Genomic DNA, 13,997 nt, shown 5'->3' with positions numbered 1-13,997 from the left:
TACTCAAGTGTGAGACTAAGATTACATGTTCACTCAAATTTGAGTCCTACAAATGACCTCATATAACTGCATGCCCTTCAACCCCCTCTTCAGTTGCAGCAATTTGATGTTTGGTTGTTGTGGTAGAACCGTTGGTTAAAGGTTGCTTAACAGTGGTCTATTCTAGCAGATGCTTGGGTTTTGACACCCCAATTGTAAAAGAAACAGGAGGGAGGCTCAGAAGCTTACAGCATGGTTCACACTTTTAGAACTGACTGTGGAATTTTCATGTCAGTGTGTCAAAATATGAGAAGGTGGAATTTTAAATGCTTTTGTTTATAATGTTTGGTTGTTGAGGTAGAACAGTTGGTTAAAGGTTGCTTAATAGTGGACTATTCTAGCAGATGCTTGGGTTTTGACACCCCAATTGTAACAAAACAGTAGGGAAGCTCAGGAGCTTACAGAATGGCTCACACTTTTAGAACTGACTGTGGAATTTTCATGTCAGTGTGTCAAAATATGAGAAGGTGGATTTTTTAATGCTTTTGTTCAAGATGTTTGGTTGTTGAGGTAGAACAGTTGGTTAAAGGTTGCTTAATAGTGGACTACTCTAGCAAGTAAGGTCAATTAATTCTAGTGTAGTTCATAGACGAGTTATGTTAATATTGGTGGTCATTTGATCCCCTTGTGAAAATGCAGGACTAGGTGATGTTCCTTAGGTAATTTGTGATCTGAGAAAAACCATGGGTTCATTGTCTTGGCCGGTTAGCACAGCTGGTTAGAGCGTGGTGCTAATAACGCCAAGGTCGCAGGTTTGATCCCCGTACGGGCCATTACCACAGTTTTCAATGTTAGCAAGAAAGATGGTGCTCTTGACCTAAACTGCAGTTGAAAACATGTTTTTGCTCCCTAAGAGGAGGGCTATAACCCAGTCACTGCTGGAAACAATAGACAGCACCCAGTGTCTGGCTGTGTGGTCACACTGGAGAATGCGGGCATCGATCCCGCTATCTCTCGCATGCTAAGCGAGCGCTCTACCACTTGAGCTAATTCCCCTTAGCACGCTGGCTCAGTGGGTTGTAAAATCTTTTATTCTGTGCATTAGACAAGCAGTGCATTAGACAAGGTTAACAGTGCTCTTCAAGAGCGGATCATGCAACTTTCATACTCAAGTGTAAGACTAAGATTACATGTTCACTCGAATTTGAGTCCTACAAATGACCTCATCTAACTGCATGCCCTTCAACCCCCTCTTCAGTTGCAGCAATTTGATGTTTGGTTGTTGAGGTAGAACCGTTGGTTAAAGGTTGCTTAACAGTGGTCTATTCTAGCAGATGCTTGGGTTTTGACACCCCAATTGTAACAGAAACAGGAGGGAGGCTCAGGAGCTTACAGAATGGCTCACACTTTTAGAACTGACTGTGGAATTTTCATGTCAGTGTGTCAAAATATGAGAAGGTGGAATTTTAAATGATTTTGTTCATAATGTTTGGTTGTTGAGGTAGAACAGTTGGTTAAAGGTTGCTTAATAGTGGACTATTCTAGCAGATGCTTGGGTTTTGACTCCCCAATTGTAACAAAACAGTAGGGAAGCTCAGGAGCTTACAGAATGGCTCACACTTTTAGAACTGACTGTGAAATTTTCAGGTCAGTGTGTCAAAATATGAGAAGGTGGATTTTTTAATGCTTTTGTTCAAGATGTTTGGTTGTTGAGGTAGAAAGTTGGTTAAAGGTTGCTTAATAGTGGACTACTCTAGCAAGTAAGGTCAATTAATTCTAGTGTAGTTCATAGACGAGTTATGTTAATATTGGTGGTCATTTGATCCCCTTGTGAAAATGCAGGACTAGGTGATGTTCCTTAGGTAATTTGTGATCTGAGAAAAAACATGGGTTCATTGTCTTGGCCGGTTAGCTCAGCTGGTTAGAGCGTGGTGCTAATAACGCCAAGGTCGCGGGTACGGGCCATTGCCACAGTTTTCAATGTTAGCAAGAAAGATGGTGCTCCTGCCCTAAACTGCAGTTGAAAACATGTTTTTGCTCCCTAAGAGGAGGGCTATAACCCAGTCACTGCTGGAAACAATAGACAGCACCCAGCGTCTGGCTGTGTGGTCACACTGGAGAATGCGGGCATCGATCCCGCTACCTCTCGCATGCTAAGCGAGCGCTGTACCACTTGAGCTAATTCCCCTTAGCACGCTGGCTCAGTGGGTTGTAAAATTTTTTATTCTGTGCATTAGACAAGCAGTGCATTAGACAAGGTTAACAGTGCTCTTCAAGAGCGGATCATGCAACTTTCATACTCAAGTGTAAGACTAACATTTCATGTTCACTCAAATTTGAGTCCTACAAATGACCTCATCTAACTGCATGCCCTTCAACCCCCTCTTCAGTTGCAGCAATTTGATGTTTGGTTGTTGAGGTAGAACCGTTGGTTAAAGGTTGCTTAACAGTGGTCTATTCTAGCAGATGCTTGGGTTTTGACACCCCAATTGTAACAAAACAGTAGGGAAGCTCAGAAGCTTACAGAATGGCTCACACTTTTAGAACTGACTGTGGAATTTTCATGTCAGTGTGTCAAAATATGAGAAGGTGGATTTTTTATGCTTTTGTTCAAGATGTTTGGTTGTTGAGGTAGAACAGTTGGTTAAAGGTTGCTTAATAGTGGACTACTCTAGCAAGTAAGGTCAATTAATTCTAGTGTAGTTCATAGACGAGTTATGTTAATATTGGTGGTCATTTGATCCCCTTGTGAAAATGCAGGACTAGGTGATGTTCCTTAGGTAATTTGTGATCTAAGAAAAACCATGGGTTCATTGTCTTGGCCGGTTAGCACAGCTGGTTAGAGCGTGGTGCTAATAACGCCAAGGTCGCAGGTTCGATCCCCGTACGGGCCATTACCACAGTTTTCAATGTTAGCAAGAAAGATGGTGCTCTTGACCTAAACTGCAGTTGAAAACATATTTTTGCTCCCTAAGAGGAGGGCTATAACCCAGTCACTGCTGGAAACAATAGACAGCACCTAGCGTTTGGCTGTGTGGTCACACTGGAGAATGCGGGCATCGATCCCGCTACCTCTCGCATGCTAAGCGAGCGCTCTACCACTTGAGCTAATTCCCCTTAGCACGCTGGCTCAGTGGGTTGTAAAATTTTTTATTCTGTGCATTAGACAAACAGTGCATTAGACAAGGTTAACAGTGCTCTTCAAGAGCGGATCATGCAACTTTCATACTCAAGTGTAAGACTAAGATTACATGTTCACTCAAATTTGAGTCCTACAAATGACCTCATCTAACTGCATGCCCTTCAACCCCCTCTTCAGTTGCAGCAATTTGATGTTTGGTTGTTGAGGTAGAACCGTTGGTTAAAGGTTGCTTAACAGTGGTCTATTCTAGCAGATGCTTGGGTTTTGACACCCCAATTGTAAAAGAAACAGGAGGGAGGCTCAGAAGCTTACAGCATGGTTCACACTTTTAGAACTGACTGTGGAATTTTCATGTCAGTGTGTCAAAATATGAGAAGGTGGAATTTTAAATGCTTTTGTTCATAATGTTTGGTTGTTGAGGTAGAACAGTTGGTTAAAGGTTGCTTAATAGTGGACTATTATAGCAGATGCTTGGGTTTTGACTCCCCAATTGTAACAAAACAGTAGGGAAGCTCAGGAGCTTACAGAATGGCTCACACTTTTAGAACTGACTGTGGAATTTTCATGTCAGTGTGTCAAAATATGAGAAGGTGGATTTTTTATGCTTTTGTTCAAGATGTTTGGTTGTTGAGGTAGAACAGTTGGTTAAAGGTTGCTTAATAGTGGACTACTCTAGCAAGTAAGGTCAATTAATTCTAGTGTAGTTCATAGACGAGTTATGTTAATATTGGTGGTCATTTGATCCCCTTGTGAAAATGCAGGACTAGGTGATGTTCCTTAGGTAATTTGTGATCTGAGAAAAACCATGGGTTCATTGTCTTGGCCGGTTAGCACAGCAGGTTAGAGCGTGGTGCTAATAACGCCAAGGTCGCAGGTTCGATCCCCGTACGGGCCATTACCACAGTTTTCAATGTTAGCAAGAAAGATGGTGCTCTTGACCTAAACTGCAGTTGAAAACATGTTTTTGCTCCCTAAGAGGAGGGCTATAACCCAGTCACTGCTGGAAACAATAGACAGCACCCAGCGTCTGGCTGTGTGGTCACACTGGAGAATGCGGGCATCGATCCCGCTACCTCTCGCATGCTAAGCGAGCGCTCTACCACTTGAGCTAATTCCCCTTAGCACGCTGGCTCAGTGGGTTGTAAAATTTTTTATTCTGTGCATTAGACAAGCAGTGCATTAGACAAGGTTAACAGTGCTCTTCAAGAGCGGATCATGCAACTTTCATACTCAAGTGTAAGACTAAGATTACATGTTCACTCAAATTTGAGTCCTACAAATGACCTCATCTAACTGCATGCCCTTCAACCCCCTCTTCAGTTGCAGCAATTTGATGTTTGGTTGTTGAGGTAGAACCGTTGGTTAAAGGTTGCTTAACAGTGGTCTATTCTAGCAGATGCTTGGGTTTTGACACCCCAATTGTAAAAGAAACAGGAGGGAGGCTCAGAAGCTTACAGCATGGTTCACACTTTTAGAACTGACTGTGGAATTTTCATGTCAGTGTGTCAAAATATGAGAAGGTGGAATTTTAAATGCTTTTGTTCATAATGTTTGGTTGTTGAGGTAGAACAGTTGGTTAAAGGTTGCTTAATAGTGGACTATTATAGCAGATGCTTGGGTTTTGACTCCCCAATTGTAACAAAACAGTAAGGAAGCTCAGGAGCTTACAGAATGGCTCACACTTTTAGAACTGACTGTGGAATTTTCAGGTCAGTGTGTCAAAATATGAGAAGGTGGATTTTTTAATGCTTTTGTTCAAGATGTTTGGTTGGTGAGGTAGAACAGTTGGTTAAAGGTTGCTTAATAGTGGACTACTCTAGCAAGTAAGGTCAATTAATTCTAGTGTAGTTCATAGACGAGTTATGTTAATATTGGTGGTCATTTGATCCCCTTGTGAAAATGCAGGACTAGGTGATGTTCCTTAGGTAATTTGTGATCTGAGAAAAACCATGGGTTCATTGTCTTGGCCGGTTAGCACAGCTGGTTAGAGCGTGGTGCTAATAACGCCAAGGTCGCGGGTACGGGCCATTGCCACAGTTTTCAATGTTAGCAAGAAAGATGGTGCTCCTGCCCTAAACTGCAGTTGAAAACATGTTTTTGCTCCCTAAGAGGAGGGCTATAACCCAGTCACTGCTGGAAACAATAGACAGCACCCAGCGTCTGGCTGTGTGGTCACACTGGAGAATGCGGGCATCGATCCCGCTACCTCTCGCATGCTAAGCGAGCGCTGTACCACTTGAGCTAATTCCCCTTAGCACGCTGGCTCAGTGGGTTGTAAAATTTTTTATTCTGTGCATTAGACAAGCAGTGCATTAGACAAGGTTAACAGTGCTCTTCAAGAGCGGATCATGCAACTTTCATACTCAAGTGTAAGACTAACATTTCATGTTCACTCAAATTTGAGTCCTACAAATGACCTCATCTAACTGCATGCCCTTCAACCCCCTCTTCAGTTGCAGCAATTTGATGTTTGGTTGTTGAGGTAGAACCGTTGGTTAAAGGTTGCTTAACAGTGGTCTATTCTAGCAGATGCTTGGGTTTTGACACCCCAATTGTAACAAAACAGTAGGGAAGCTCAGAAGCTTACAGAATGGCTCACACTTTTAGAACTGACTGTGGAATTTTCATGTCAGTGTGTCAAAATATGAGAAGGTGGATTTTTTATGCTTTTGTTCAAGATGTTTGGTTGTTGAGGTAGAACAGTTGGTTAAAGGTTGCTTAATAGTGGACTACTCTAGCAAGTAAGGTCAATTAATTCTAGTGTAGTTCATAGACGAGTTATGTTAATATTGGTGGTCATTTGATCCCCTTGTGAAAATGCAGGACTAGGTGATGTTCCTTAGGTAATTTGTGATCTAAGAAAAACCATGGGTTCATTGTCTTGGCCGGTTAGCACAGCTGGTTAGAGCGTGGTGCTAATAACGCCAAGGTCGCAGGTTCGATCCCCGTACGGGCCATTACCACAGTTTTCAATGTTAGCAAGAAAGATGGTGCTCTTGACCTAAACTGCAGTTGAAAACATATTTTTGCTCCCTAAGAGGAGGGCTATAACCCAGTCACTGCTGGAAACAATAGACAGCACCTAGCGTGTGTGTGGTCACACTGGAGAATGCGGGCATCGATCCCGCTACCTCTCGCATGCTAAGCGAGCGCTCTACCACTTGAGCTAATTCCCCTTAGCACGCTGGCTCAGTGGGTTGTAAAATTTTTTATTCTGTGCATTAGACAAACAGTGCATTAGACAAGGTTAACAGTGCTCTTCAAGAGCGGATCATGCAACTTTCATACTCAAGTGTAAGACTAAGATTACATGTTCACTCAAATTTGAGTCCTACAAATGACCTCATCTAACTGCATGCCCTTCAACCCCCTCTTCAGTTGCAGCAATTTGATGTTTGGTTGTTGAGGTAGAACCGTTGGTTAAAGGTTGCTTAACAGTGGTCTATTCTAGCAGATGCTTGGGTTTTGACACCCCAATTGTAAAAGAAACAGGAGGGAGGCTCAGAAGCTTACAGCATGGTTCACACTTTTAGAACTGACTGTGGAATTTTCATGTCAGTGTGTCAAAATATGAGAAGGTGGAATTTTAAATGCTTTTGTTCATAATGTTTGGTTGTTGAGGTAGAACAGTTGGTTAAAGGTTGCTTAATAGTGGACTATTATAGCAGATGCTTGGGTTTTGACTCCCCAATTGTAACAAAACAGTAGGGAAGCTCAGGAGCTTACAGAATGGCTCACACTTTTAGAACTGACTGTGGAATTTTCATGTCAGTGTGTCAAAATATGAGAAGGTGGATTTTTTATGCTTTTGTTCAAGATGTTTGGTTGTTGAGGTAGAACAGTTGGTTAAAGGTTGCTTAATAGTGGACTACTCTAGCAAGTAAGGTCAATTAATTCTAGTGTAGTTCATAGACGAGTTATGTTAATATTGGTGGTCATTTGATCCCCTTGTGAAAATGCAGGACTAGGTGATGTTCCTTAGGTAATTTGTGATCTGAGAAAAACCATGGGTTCATTGTCTTGGCCGGTTAGCACAGCAGGTTAGAGCGTGGTGCTAATAACGCCAAGGTCGCAGGTTCGATCCCCGTACGGGCCATTACCACAGTTTTCAATGTTAGCAAGAAAGATGGTGCTCTTGACCTAAACTGCAGTTGAAAACATGTTTTTGCTCCCTAAGAGGAGGGCTATAACCCAGTCACTGCTGGAAACAATAGACAGCACCCAGCGTCTGGCTGTGTGGTCACACTGGAGAATGCGGGCATCGATCCCGCTACCTCTCGCATGCTAAGCGAGCGCTCTACCACTTGAGCTAATTCCCCTTAGCACGCTGGCTCAGTGGGTTGTAAAATTTTTTATTCTGTGCATTAGACAAGCAGTGCATTAGACAAGGTTAACAGTGCTCTTCAAGAGCGGATCATGCAACTTTCATACTCAAGTGTAAGACTAAGATTACATGTTCACTCAAATTTGAGTCCTACAAATGACCTCATCTAACTGCATGCCCTTCAACCCCCTCTTCAGTTGCAGCAATTTGATGTTTGGTTGTTGAGGTAGAACCGTTGGTTAAAGGTTGCTTAACAGTGGTCTATTCTAGCAGATGCTTGGGTTTTGACACCCCAATTGTAAAAGAAACAGGAGGGAGGCTCAGAAGCTTACAGCATGGTTCACACTTTTAGAACTGACTGTGGAATTTTCATGTCAGTGTGTCAAAATATGAGAAGGTGGAATTTTAAATGCTTTTGTTCATAATGTTTGGTTGTTGAGGTAGAACAGTTGGTTAAAGGTTGCTTAATAGTGGACTATTATAGCAGATGCTTGGGTTTTGACTCCCCAATTGTAACAAAACAGTAAGGAAGCTCAGGAGCTTACAGAATGGCTCACACTTTTAGAACTGACTGTGGAATTTTCAGGTCAGTGTGTCAAAATATGAGAAGGTGGATTTTTTAATGCTTTTGTTCAAGATGTTTGGTTGGTGAGGTAGAACAGTTGGTTAAAGGTTGCTTAATAGTGGACTACTCTAGCAAGTAAGGTCAATTAATTCTAGTGTAGTTCATAGACGAGTTATGTTAATATTGGTGGTCATTTGATCCCCTTGTGAAAATGCAGGACTAGGTGATGTTCCTTAGGTAATTTGTGATCTGAGAAAAACCATGGGTTCATTGTCTTGGCCGGTTAGCACAGCTGGTTAGAGCGTGGTGCTAATAACGCCAAGGTCGCAGGTTCGATCCCCGTACGGGCCATTACCACAGTTTTCAATGTTAGCAAGAAAGATGGTTCTCTTGACCTAAACTGCAGTTGAAAACATGTTTTTGCTCCCTAAGAGGAGGGCTATAACCCAGTCACTGCTGGAAACAATAGACAGCACCCAGCGTCTGGCTGTGTGGTCACACTGGAGAACGCGGGCATCGATCCCGCTACCTCTCGCATGCTAAGCGAGCGCTCTACCACTTGAGCTAATTCCCCTTAGCACGCTGGCTCAGTGGGTTGTAAAATTTTTTATTCTGTGCATTAGACAAGCAGTGCATTAGACAAGGTTAACAGTGCTCTTCAAGAGCGGATCATGCAACTTTCATACTCAAGTGTAAGACTAACATTACATGTTCACTCAAATTTGAGTCCTACAAATGACCTCATCTAACTGCATGCCCTTCAACCCCCTCTTCAGTTGCAGCAATTTGATGTTTGGTTGTTGAGGTAGAACCGTTGGTTAAAGGTTGCTTAACAGTGGTCTATTCTAGCAGATGCTTGGGTTTTGACACCCCAATTGTAAAAGAAACAGGAGGGAGGCTCAGGAGCTTACAGCATGGTTCACACTTTTAGAACTGACTGTGGAATTTTCATGTCAGTGTGTCAAAATATGAGAAGGTGGAATTTTAAATGCTTTTGTTCATAATGTTTAGTTGTTGAGGTAAAACAGTTGGTTAAAGGTTGCTTAATAGTGGACTATTATAGCAGATGCTTGGGTTTTGACTCCCCAATTGTAACAAAACAGTAGGGAAGCTCAGGAGCTTACAGAATGGCTCACACTTTTAGAACTGACTGTGGAATTTTCATGTCAGTGTGTCAAAATATGAGAAGGTGGATTTTTTATGCTTTTGTTCAAGATGTTTGGTTGTTGAGGTAGAACAGTTGGTTAAAGGTTGCTTAATAGTGGACTACTCTAGCAAGTAAGGTCAATTAATTCTAGTGTAGTTCATAGACGAGTTATGTTAATATTGGTGGTCATTTGATCCCCTTGTGAAAATGCAGGACTAGGTGATGTTCCTTAGGTAATTTGTGATCTGAGAAAAACCATGGGTTCATTGTCTTGGCCGGTTAGCACAGCTGGTTAGAGCGTGGTGCTAATAGCGCCAAGGTCGCAGGTTCGATCCCCGTATGGGCCATTACCACAGTTTTCAATGTTAGCAAGAAAGATGGTGCTCTTGACCTAAACTGCAGTTGAAAACATGTTTTTGCTCCCTAAGAGGAGGGCTATAACCCAGTCACTGCTGGAAACAATGGACAGCACCCAGCATCTGGCTGGAGAATGCGGGCATCGATCCCGCTACCTCTAGCATGCTAAGCGAGCGCTCTACCACTTGAGCTAACTCCCCTTAGCACGCTGGCTCAGTGGGTTGTAAAATCTTTTATTCTGTGCATTAGACAAGCAGTGCATTAGACAAGGTCAACAGTGCTCTTCAAGAGCGGATCATGCAACTTTCATCCTCAAGTGTAAGACTAAGATTACATGTTCACTCGAATTTGAGTCCTACAAATGACCTCATCTAACTGCATGCCCTTCAACCCCCTCTTCAGTTGCAGCAATTTGATGTTTGGTTGTTGAGGTAGAACCGTTGGTTAAAGGTTGCTTAACAGTGGTCTATTCTAGCAGATGCTTGGGTTTTGACACCCCAATTGTAACAGAAACAGGAGGGAGGCTCAGGAGCTTACAGAATGGCTCACACTTTTAGAACTGACTGTGGAATTTTCATGTCAGTGTGTCAAAATATGAGAAGGTGGAATTTTTAATGATTTTGTTTATAATGTTTGGTTGTTGAGGTAGAACAGTTGGTTAAAGGTTGCTTAATAGTGGACTATTCTAGCAGATGCTTGGGTTTTGACTCCCCAATTGTAACAAAACAGTAGGGAAGCTCAGGAGCTTACAGAATGGCTCACACTTTTAGAACTGACTGTGGAATTTTCAGGTCAGTGTGTCAAAATATTAGAAGAGCGTGGTGCTAATAACGCCAAGGTCGCGGGTTCGATCCCCGTACTGGCCATTGCCACAGTTCTCAATGTTAGCAAGAAAGATGGTGCTCCTGACCAGTTGAAAATATGTTTTTGCTCCACAAGAGGAGGGCTATAACCCAGTCACTGCTGGAAACAATAGACATCACCCAGCATCTGGCTGTGTGGTCACACTGGAGAATGCGGGCATCGATCCCGCTACCTCTCGCATGCTAAGCGAGCGCTCTACCACTTGAGCTAATTCCCCTTAGCATGCTGGCTCAGTGGGTTGTAAAATTTTTTATTCTGTGCATTAGACAAGCAGTGCATTAGACAAGGTTAACAGTGCTCTTCAAGAGCGGATCATGCAACTTTCATACTCAAGTATAAGACTAAGATTACATGTTCACTCAAATTTGAGTCCTACAAATGACCTCATCTAACTAGCAATTTGATGTTTGGTTGTTGAGGTAGAACCGTTGGTTAAAGGTTGCTTAACAGTGGTCTATTCTAGCAGATGCTTGGGTTTTAACACCCCAATTGTAACAGCAACAGTAGGTAAGCTCAGGAGCTTACAGCATGGCTCACACTTTTAGAACTGACTGTGGAATTTTCATGTCAGTGTGTCAAAATATGAGAAGGTGGAATTTTTAATGATTTTGTTCATAATGTTTGGTTGTTGAGGTAGAACAGTTGGTTAAAGGTTGCTTAATAGTGGACTATTCTAGCAGATGCTTGGGTTTTAACACCCCAATTGTAACAGCAACAGTAGGTAAGCTCTGGAGCTTACAGCATGGCTCACACTTTTAGAATTGACTGTGGAATTTTCATGTCAGTGTGTCAAAATATGAGAAGGTGGATTTTTTAATGCTTTTGTTCAAGATGTTTGGTTGTTGAGGTAGAACAGTTGGTTAAAGGTTGCTTAATAGTGGACTACTCTAGCAAGTAAGGTCAATTAATTCTAGTGTAGTTCATAGACTAGTTATGTTAATATTGGTGGTCATTTGATCCCCTTGTGAAAATGCAGGACTAGGTGATGTTCCTTAGGTAATTTGTGATCTGAGAAAAACCATGGGTTCATTGTCTTGGCCGGTTAGCTCAGCTGGTTAGAGCGTGGTGCTAATAACGCCAAGGTCGCGGGTTCGATCCCCGTACGGGCCATTGCCACAGTTTTCAATGTTAGAAAGAAAGATGGTGCTCCTGAACTGCAGTTGAAAATATGTTTTTGCTCCCTAAGAGGAGGGCTATAACCCAGTCACTGCTGGAAACAATAGACAGCACCCAGCGTCTGGCTGTGTGGTCACACTGGAGAATGCGGGCATCAATCCCGCTGCCTCGCGCATGCTAAGCGTGCGCTCTACCACTTGAGCTAATTCCCCTTAGCATGCTGGCTCAGTGGGTTGTAAATTTTTTTATTCTGTGCATTATACAAGCAGTGCATTAGACAAGGTCAACAGTGCTCTTCAAGAGCGGATCATGCAACTTTCATCCTCAAGTGTAAGACTAAGATTACATGTTCACTCGAATTTGAGTCCTACAAATGACCTCATCTAGCTGCATGCCCCTCAACCCCCTCTTCAGTTGCAGCAATTTGATGTTTGGTTGTTGAGGTAGAACCGTTGGTTAAAGGTTGCTTAACAGTGGTCTATTCTAGCAGATGCTTGGGTTTTGACACCCCAATTGTAACAGAAACAGGAGGGAGGCTCAGGAGCTTACAGAATGGCTCACACTTTTAGAACTGACTGTGGAATTTTCATGTCAGTGTGTCAAATTATGAGAAGGTGGAATTTTTAATGATTTTGTTTATAATGTTTGGTTGTTGAGGTAGAACAGTTGGTTAAAGGTTGCTTAATAGTGGACTATTCAAGCAGATGCTTGGGTTTTAACACCCCAATTGTAACAGCAACAGTAGGTAAGCTCAGGAGCTTACAGCATGGCTTACACTTTTAGAACTGACTGTGGAATTTTCATGTCAGTGTGTCAAAATATAGGAAGGTGGATTTTTTAATGCTTTTGTTCAAGATGTTTGGTTGTTGAGTTAGAACAGTTGGTTAAAGGTTGCTTAATAGTGGACTACTCTAGCAAGTAAGGTCAATTACTTCTAGTGCAGTTCATAGACTAGTTATGTTAATATTGGTGGTCATTTGATCCCCTTGTGAAAATGCAGGACTAGGTGATGTTCCTTAGGTAATTTGTGATCTGAGAAAAACCATGGGTTTATTGTCTTGGCCGGTTAGCTCAGCTGGTTAGAGCGTGATGCTAATAACGCCAAGGTCGCGGGTTCGATCCCCGTACGGGCCATTGCCAGAGTTTTCAATGTTAGCAAGAAAGATGGTGCTCCTGACCTAAACTGCAGTTGAAAATATGTTTTTGCTACCCAAGAGGAGGGCTATAACCCAGTCACTGCTGGAAACAATAGACATCACCCAGCATCTGGCTGTGTGGTCACACTGGAGAATGCAGGCATCGATCCCGCTACCTCTCGCATGCTAAGCGAGCGCTCTACCACTTGAGCTAATTCCCCTTAGCATGCTGGCTCAGTGGGTTGTAAAATCTTTTATTCTGTGCATTAGACAAGCAGTGCATTAGACAAGGTTAACACTGCTCTTCAAGAGCGGATCGTGCAACTTTCATACTCAAGTATAAGACTAAGATTACATGTTCACTCAAATTTGAGTCCTACAAATGACCTCATCTAACTGCATGCCCTTCAACCCCCTCTTCAGTTGCAGCAATTTGATGTTTGGTTGTTGAGGTAGAACCGTTGGTTAAAGGTTGCTTAACAGTGGACTATTCTAGCAGATGCTTGGGTTTTAACACCCCAATTGTAACAGCAACAGTAGGTAAGCTCAGGAGCTTACAGCATGGCTCACACTTTTAGAACTGACTGTGGAATTTTCATGTCAGTGTGTCAAAATATGAGAAGGTGGATTTTTTAATGCTTTTGTTCAAGATGTTTGGTTGTTGAGGTAGAACAGTTGGTTAAAGGTTGCTTAATAGTGGACTACTCTAGCAGGTAAGGTCAATTAATTCTAGTGTAGTTCATAGACTAGTTATGTTAATATTGGTGGTCATTTGATCCCCTTGTGAAAATGCAGGACTAGGTGATGTTCCTTAGGTAATTTGTGATCTGAGAAAAACCATGGGTTTATTGTCTTGGCCGGTCAGCTCAGCTGGTTAGAGCGTGGTGCTAATAACGCCAAGGTCGCGGGTTCGATCCCCGTACGGGCCATTGCCACAGTTTTCAATGTTAGCAAGAAAGATGGTGCTCCTGACCTAAACTGCAGTTGGAAACATGTTTTTGCTCCCTAAGAGGAGGGCTATAACCCAGTCACTGCTGGAAACAATAGACAGCACCCAGCGTCTGGTTGTGTGGTCACACTGGAGAATGCGGGCATCGATCCCACTACCTCTCGCATGCTAAGCGAGCGCTCTACCACTTGAGCTAATTCCCCTTAATACGCTGCCTCCGTGGGTTGTAAAAATCTTTTATTCTGTGCATTAGACAAGCAGTGCATTAGACAAGGTTAACACTGCTCTTCAAGAGCGGATCATGCAACTTTCATACTCAAGTGTAAGACTAAGATTACATGTTCACTCGAATTTGAGTCCTACAAATGACCTCATCTAACTGCATGCCCTTCAACCCCCTCTTCAGTTGCAGCAATTT

General features: G+C 42.6%; 6 non-coding genes across 6 annotated transcripts; 1 reads left to right on the top strand and 5 right to left on the bottom strand.

The window, feature by feature from the left end:
* Positions 1-3,023: 3,023 nt before the first annotated feature.
* On the bottom strand, positions 3,024-3,096 carry trnaa-agc (transfer RNA alanine (anticodon AGC)). The gene has a single exon. It is a non-coding gene; the product is annotated as a tRNA-Ala (tRNA).
* A 1,070-nt stretch (positions 3,097-4,166) lies between these two features.
* Positions 4,167-4,239, bottom strand: trnaa-agc (transfer RNA alanine (anticodon AGC)). Its single transcript has one exon. It is a non-coding gene; the product is annotated as a tRNA-Ala (tRNA).
* A 1,985-nt stretch (positions 4,240-6,224) lies between these two features.
* On the bottom strand, positions 6,225-6,297 carry trnaa-agc (transfer RNA alanine (anticodon AGC)). The gene has a single exon. It is a non-coding gene; the product is annotated as a tRNA-Ala (tRNA).
* A 1,070-nt stretch (positions 6,298-7,367) lies between these two features.
* Positions 7,368-7,440, bottom strand: trnaa-agc (transfer RNA alanine (anticodon AGC)). Its single transcript has one exon. It is a non-coding gene; the product is annotated as a tRNA-Ala (tRNA).
* Positions 7,441-10,522: 3,082 nt separating this feature from the next.
* Positions 10,523-10,595, bottom strand: trnaa-agc (transfer RNA alanine (anticodon AGC)). Its single transcript has one exon. It is a non-coding gene; the product is annotated as a tRNA-Ala (tRNA).
* Positions 10,596-11,414: 819 nt separating this feature from the next.
* trnai-aau (transfer RNA isoleucine (anticodon AAU)) lies at positions 11,415-11,488 on the top strand. The gene has a single exon. It is a non-coding gene; the product is annotated as a tRNA-Ile (tRNA).
* The last annotated feature ends 2,509 nt before the right edge of the window (positions 11,489-13,997 follow it).

This window comes from Clarias gariepinus, unplaced genomic scaffold (genome assembly GCF_024256425.1).
Source record: "Clarias gariepinus isolate MV-2021 ecotype Netherlands unplaced genomic scaffold, CGAR_prim_01v2 scaffold_29, whole genome shotgun sequence".
NCBI classification, from domain to species: domain Eukaryota; kingdom Metazoa; phylum Chordata; class Actinopteri; order Siluriformes; family Clariidae; genus Clarias; species Clarias gariepinus.
This window is presented reverse-complemented; position numbering and strand designations above follow the sequence as displayed.